At 38.6% G+C, this 6000-nt stretch overlaps 1 protein-coding gene across 10 annotated transcripts in view; it reads left to right on the top strand.

The window, feature by feature from the left end:
* TASP1 (taspase 1) overlaps positions 1-6000 on the top strand; it is a 307910-nt gene that overhangs the window by 118754 nt on the left and 183156 nt on the right. The window lies entirely within an intron of this gene.

Raw genomic sequence — 6000 nt, 5'->3', positions numbered from 1 at the left:
TGTGTGTGTGTGTGTGTGTGTGTGTGTGTGTGTGTGTGTGTGTGTGTTGGGGGTTGGTTAATGGGCAGAATGGTTGTTGTCTAGATCCAGGTTTTCATATACTTATGTAGGTATACTTGAAGCCTTTTCTCTCAATGTGGTGATATGCATCCCCATTTGCTGTGTTATCTCTCAAGTTACAGTCCTAAGCCTTTCTCCTCAATATCCTCAGGCTTTATCAGGTGGATGGATATGGCTGCCTTTCCTTCCTTCCTTTCTACAGTTGCTTGCCGCTTTGGTTTGTATTTCACCATACTAACAAACCCCCAATCCAGTCTAGTCCTGTTTTCCTGCTTACTCTTGACTCTGTGGTCTCTGCTACAGGCAACTCTCTCCTTTCTGTCATAGCGTAGATCCTGGAACTCTCTTGGTTTGTCCCGTTCCTCTGGCCTGCTCCATCTTGGCTCACTTCACAGACTCTTCCCATTTCTAACAATTCCAGTCTTGGGCCTCTCTTTACTTTCCTTCATTTCTCTCTGTGCTTTCTCTTGGTGATCTGGTGTTTTTTGTGTCACTGATCTATCAGGTGAAGTCTAAACATGAATTAATGTTGAATCTTAATCATACTAATATAATTGGCAAAAAATTGGTTTTCATTCTTTCATTTTTGAGGAGATGAGTATAATATAATAGGAGTTAATTTTTAATTTAATTTTGGTGGCACATGGAAATCTCTATGCATGATATTTAGAAATTAGCTTGTTCACATAATCAAGTATGGCCCTATGTTGATAGAAAATTGTGGTATTTGAACGAACTGAAGTCCAAAGTAGATAATACATTGTTTCATTTTTATTTTCCCAAAGGAGTATTACTCAGTATATGTTGTATGGACTTTATTTTTGGTCATTAGGTTATTCAGTGAGTTGGTTTGGCATTGTTTAAATGTTACTCTAATTGTCTAGATGTTAGGAGACCTGGATTGTACTCTAAGCTGAAATCCTGAAAGCCTGCCTGACTGTCGTTTTGGAAAAGAAATTCAATCTCTTTGGGATTGTCCTCCTCTCTCCTTTTAATTGGTGATGTGGAAGTTGGAATAGAAACACATTTCATCGATTTGATTCTATTAAGTACAGTGCAATGGGTGGGTAAAACTAAAAATTGTAAAATTAAGGTCTTTTCCCCTTCCCCTTGGATATTTTCTCCTTTGTTCATCTTGCATCAATTGAACATAGTTTCATATGACTAAAGATAACTTATGGTTTTCTAGTTCATGACATCCAGTGCAGCTTTTAAACTTGGATGCCCAGTTTGTCATGTTATATCATTCTGAAGTTTAAGGACTAATCATCATCAGTCCTCAGAGCCTGAGGGAAATAGAGCAAGTCTCCACTTCCTGCCATTCCTGGGACTTTTGTGTGATTTCTTCACACTTGTTTCTCCTGGGGTTGTTGCTATGAGGTTGACAGTGAAAACACATGGCAGAGTTGGGTGACCAAGTCAGAAGAAAGGTGGTGCACAGAATTCTGGTTGTTTGGCCAAAATAGACTGGTGCCTTAGGCTGTTGCAGAAAATTTAGAGACCTGGCCTACATTTTAGGTTTATAGTTCTTGGAAGGCAATAATTGAAAGGCAGAGGGAAGATAGTTATAGTCAGGGTAGGGCTCTCCCAAGGCCACACAGGTGATTTGATCATTAGCCTTAGGGATAATGATCCATCACCTTGTTCTCATCACTGGGTGGGGAGGAATGAGTGGGGAGTGGGGAGTGGGGAGTGGGGAAGAGAGAGTAGCGTGGCAGGAGCTGACCGTGTAAACTCTGACTAAAGTTCTGGCATCATGGAAATTTGTCTAGTTAGGAAGGGAGCAGGGTAGATACCTGCGTTCTTGTTCAGTCTGTTTCACTTACTGCCTGTGACCCTGGCATGAGGTTATTTGTAAAGTAGGAATACCTACCTTAATATTGAATAAGTAGACGTATGTAAGGCACATAACATACTTCTTGGCTCAGAGAAGTGATTCGATACTTAACTGTGTTTCATTGAATTGAAGTCACACCTTTTATAAGGTACACCATTATCTAAAAAAAACATTGGTTGATTCGTATTTTTTTTTTATTGCGATAAGAACACTTACCATGAAATCTATTTTCTTAACAACATTTTTAAATGTTTATTTTATTTTTGAGAGAGAAAGACCGCATGAGCAGGGGAGGGCAGAGGGAGAAGGAGACCCAGAATCTGAAGCAGGTTCCAGGCTCTGAGCTGCTAGCACAGAGCTGGACATGGGGCTTGAACCCACAAACCATGAGATTATGACCTGAGATGAAGTTGGACCCCCAACCGACTGAACCACCCAGGTGCCCCATCTTAACAACATTTTTAATGTATAATGCCCCATCTTAACATTTTTAATGTATAATACACTATTTTTAACTTTAGGCACAATATTGTACAGCAGACCCTTGAACTTACTCATCTTTCATTACTGAAACTTTATGAATTTTCACTATCAACTCCCCATTTCCCCCTCCCCTCAGTCCCTGGCAATCACCGTTCTATTCTCTGCTTCTATGAGTTTGACTATTTTAGGTTCCTTATATAAGTGGAATCATGCAGTATCTGTTCTTCTGTGACTGGCTTATTTCACTTTGCATAATGTCTTCAAGGATTATCCATGTTGTATATGGCAGGATTTCCTTCTTTTTTAAGGCTGAATAATATTCTGTTATACATATATGCCACATTTTCTTTACCCATTTATCTGTTGGTAGACATTTAGGTTGTATGCACATCTCAGCTATTAGGAATAATGATGCAGTGAACATGGAGGTGCTGAAATCTCTTCAAGATCCTGATTTCAATTCTTTTGGATAAATACCCAGAAGTGGAGTTGTTGGATCATATAATACTCCTATTTTTAATTTTTTGAGGAACCCCCATTCTGTTTTCCATAGCAGGTGCACCATTTTACATTCCCACCTACAGTATACAATGGTTTGACTATCTCTACATCTTCACCAACTTTATTTATCTCTTGTCCTTTTGATGCTAGCCATTCTAACGGGTATGAGGTGATGTCTCATTATGATTTGATTGGCAATTCCCTGATGATTAGTGAGGTTGAACACCTTTTTATGTACCTGTTGGCCAATTGTGTGTCTTTGGAGAAATATCTATTCAACTCCTTTGCTGATGCATTAATCTTGCTATTTGTGTTTTGCTATTGAGTTGTAGGAGTTCTTCATGTCTTTTGGATATTAACCCCTTATCATTTAATTTAATTTATTTTACTTATTTATTATTTATTTATAAATATAATTTATTGTCAAGTTGGCTAACATACAGTGTATACAGTGTGCTCTTGGTTTTGGAGTAGATTCCCATGATTCAGCGCCTACATAGAATACCCACTGCTCATCCCAAGTGCCCTCCGCAATGCTCATCACCCATTTCCCCCTCTCTCCTGCCTCCCCCCATCAACCCTCAGTTTCATCTTTGTATTTAAGAATCTCTTATGGTTTGCCTCCCTCTCTGTTTGAAACTATTTTGTCCCCTTCCCTTCCCCAATGGTCTTCTGTTAAGTTTCTCAAGTTCCACATTTGAGTGAAAATATATGATATCTGTCATTCTCTGACTGACTTATTTCACTTAGCATAATACCCACCAGTTCCATCCACATTGTTGCAAATGGCAGGCTTTCATTCTTTCTCATTGCCAAGTAGTATTCTATTGTATATATAAACCACATCTTCTTTATTCATCAGTTGGTGGACATTTAGGCTCTTTCCATAATTTTATACCCCTTATCAGGTATATGGTTTGTAAATATTTTCTCCCAGTCCATAGGTTGCTTTTCCATTTTGTTGATTATTTCTTTTCTTGTACAGAAGTTGTTTTTGTTTGTTTGTTTATTGTTTAATTTACATCCAAGTTAGTTAGCATATAGTGCAACAAATGATTTCAGGAGTAGATTCCTTGATGCCCCTTACCCATTTAGCCATCCCCCCTCCCACAACCCCTCCAGTAACCCTCTGTTTGTTCTCCATATTTATGAGTCTCTTATGTTTTGTCTTCCTCTCTGTTTTTGTATTCTTTTTGCTTCTCTTCCCTTACATTCATCTGTTTAGTATCTTAAATTCCTTATATGAGTGAAGTCATATGATATTTGTCTTTGTCTGACTAATGTCACTTAGCATAATACCCTCCAGATCCATCCACGTAGTTGCAAATGGCAAGATTTCATTCTTTTTAATTGCCGAGTAATACTCCACTGTATATATATATACCACATCTTCTTTATCCATTCATCCGTTGATGGATATTTGGGCTCTTTCCATACTTTGGCTATTGTCAATAGTGCTGCTATAAACATTGGGGTGCATATGCCCCTACAAAACAGCACACCTGTATCCCTTGGATAAATACCTAGTAGTGTAATTGCTGGGTCGTAGGGTTGTTCTATTTTTAATTTTTTGAGGAACCTCCACACTGTTTTCCAGAGTGGCTGCACCAGCTTGCATTCCCACCAGCAGTGCAAAAGAGATCCTCTTTCTCTGCATCCTCGCCAACATCTGTTGTTGCCTGAGTTGTTAATGTTAGCCATTCTGACAGGGATGAGGTGGTATCTCATTGTAGTTTTAATTTGTATTTTTCTGATGATGAGTGACGTTGAGCATTTTTCATGTGTCAGTTGGCCATCTGGATGTCTTCTTTGGAGAAGTGTCTATTCATGTCTTTTGCCCATTTGTTCACTGGATTATTTGGTTTTTTTGGGTGTTGGGTTTGATAAGTTCTTTATAGATTTTGAATACTAACCATTTATCTGATATGTCATTTGCAAATATCTTCTCCCATTCTGTCGGTTGCCTTTTAGTTTTGCTGATTGTTTCCTTCGCTGTGCAGAAGCGTTTTATTTTGATGCAGTCCCAATAGTTCATTTTTGCTTTTATTTCACTTGCCTCCTGAGACCTGTTGAGTAGGACGTTGCTGTGGCCAAGGTCAAAGAGGGTTTTTTTTGCCTGCTTTCTCTTCTAGGATTTTGATGGCTTCCTGTCTTACATTAGGTCTTTCATCCATTTTGGGTTTATTTTTGTATGAAAGTGGTGTAAGAAAGTGGTCCAGGTTCATTTTTCTGCATGTCGCTGTCCAGTTTTCGCAGCACCATTTGCTGAAGAGACTGTCTTTATTCCATTGGATATTCTTTCCTGCTTTGTCAAAGATTAGTTGGCCATACATTTGTGGGTCCATTTCTGGGTTCTCTATTCTGTTCCATTGATCTGAGTGTCTGTTCTTGTGCCAGTACCATTCTGTCTTGATGATTACAGCTTTGTAGTATAGCTTGAAGTCTGGGATTGTGATGCCTCCAGATTTGGTTTTCTTTTTCAAGATTGCTTTGGCTGTTTGGAGTCTTTTCTCGTTCCATAAAAATTTTAGGATTGTTTGTTCTAGCTCTGTGAAGAATGCTGGCATTATTTTGATAAGAATTGCTCCTGTACAGAAGTTTTTTAGTTTGATGTCCCACTTACCGATTTTTGCTTTTGTTGCTTATATGTTTGATGTCATATCCACAAGTAGAATACACAATATAAGATACATATATTAAGTGGGGGTGGGGGTTGGAGGGTGTGGGGAAGAGACTGCCAATAATAGAATGACACTCTTCTTTCTCATCACTTAACACATGGTTGTTGCTTTACAAGAAAATATACAACGTGGGGGCATTCCTCCAACAAGAAATATTTGTTGCACTGATAGTAATTTCATGTGCCATTGCTGTTTCCATGCCTTCCTATGTTTTTAATTACTTTTTGTTTCAATTCTGTATCATACTATACTCCTTTTGAACCCATGGTAAATGACAGGTAAACTCAAAACATGTAGTTTCAACGTGGCACATAACTCAACTGAAGGGTCAACAATTGGAACAGCTTACTTACCGCTAGAGGCAGTGCTATGTCACAGCTGCAGCCTAGAGAGGAGGCACAGGAGGATATCATCAATTAAAATGCATCTCCTGATTTT

Source organism: Herpailurus yagouaroundi, unplaced genomic scaffold (assembly GCF_014898765.1).
Source record: "Herpailurus yagouaroundi ecotype Mexico unplaced genomic scaffold, PumYag 196, whole genome shotgun sequence".
NCBI lineage: Eukaryota > Metazoa > Chordata > Mammalia > Carnivora > Felidae > Herpailurus > Herpailurus yagouaroundi.
This window is presented reverse-complemented; position numbering and strand designations above follow the sequence as displayed.